This window comes from Phytophthora parasitica, assembly GCF_000247585.1.
Source record: "Phytophthora parasitica INRA-310 unplaced genomic scaffold supercont2.96, whole genome shotgun sequence".
Lineage (NCBI taxonomy): Eukaryota > Oomycota > Peronosporomycetes > Peronosporales > Peronosporaceae > Phytophthora > Phytophthora nicotianae.
In genome coordinates this window covers 54820-56283 of record NW_008649082.1, presented here as the reverse complement: position 1 = coordinate 56283, position 1464 = coordinate 54820, and positions in this window count along the sequence as shown.

Sequence of the window (1464 nt, the reverse complement as noted above, 5' to 3'; positions counted from 1 at the left end):
ATCTGCGTGTTGCAGAAGATGTACTGTATCGTGATCGATATGCAACCGAAGTAGGAGATGATGATCTCTCTTCGCTGCATTTCACGCATCGAGACGATGACCAGCCTGATTTGAGCGAGCTGAGTGACGAGCCGTCTTCTGAGCTCGAGGGAGGCGAGTATGCGGATGTCATGCAGACACAGGGTGGCGAGCGTACTGACGTGCAGACACAAATTACACAAGATGTATACCAACCTTTGCATCATGCCGATGATGACCCTGTACGCTATGTCGATGGTGAAGTTACCAGTAGACTCGGAGACAGTGTTGAAATGAATGGTGATGTTAAGCTCGATGTTGAAACTGTCCAAAACAATGGTGAGGCCGCTGAGGATGGTATTGAGACCGTTCAAGTAGGCAGTGATGCCGTGGGATATGAGAAGCGTGGTGAAGTTGACGAACAAGTGGATGTTGTTGTCGAGAGTGTACATGATGATGACAGTCAACTGAACGAAGCTGATGAAGATGTTGGCGTCAACACTGGTGAAGTTGCTGAGGACGAGAGCGACCAAGGAGCGCTTGAGAGTGCTGAAACAGCAGACGAAGTTGCGTCTGTGGCTGGAACCTGTGGATCAGAGACAGTTGACCATGAGGTGGATGAAACTGAAGAGCAAGATGATAACGAAGAGATCACGGTAGCAAGCGTCTTTGCTGATGACCCAGGTAGCAAGGAAGCAGAACTGCAGAGTGACACGGGAGATGTGGCGGAAGCTGAGCTAGAGAGAGAGAATTGGTGGATGCAAGCTCTGTTATGCCGATGGGGGCAAGACAAACTGGCAAGCGCACACACCGTGATGAGACCCCGTCAGAGGAAATGCGCGCTGAGCAGGAGGCGGACAAGAAAGACGTGAAGAAGATTCGGACAGGACTTCGAGAAGTTCATGAGCGTCGACGTCCTGCATACCTCGATGACTATGTGGTGAATGTAACGATGAATTCCTCGCGTATACTGGACAAGAATGGAAGACCCATTCGCGCGAGTGAGATCAAGATTCCACGCAATCGTCGCGAGATGTTGCGGTCAAAGTGGTGTGATTTCTTTATGATGGCGGAGATGGAAGAGCTGGCAGCTTTAAAGTCAAAAGGGGTGGTTGCTGAGATTCCTGCGGAGGAAATGCCGGAAGGAGCAGCACCTGTAAACACGATGTGGGTGTATGACATCAAGTCAGACCACCAAGGGTATGTGGTTCGTTTCAAGTCCCGCATTGTGGCGCTAGGCAACTACCAGAGGCCTGGTATTGATTTCAAAGAAACGTTCGCGCCTGTGGCGAGGATGTCCTCGTTCAGATTGCTGCTGGCAGTAGCAGCGCAGCTGGGGTTGATAGTGTACGGCGGTGATATCAACACCGCGTACTTGAATGCCTGGCTGGCGATTCAACAGTACTTGAGATCCATTGATGGATATCCCTGCAAGATCAACGGAGA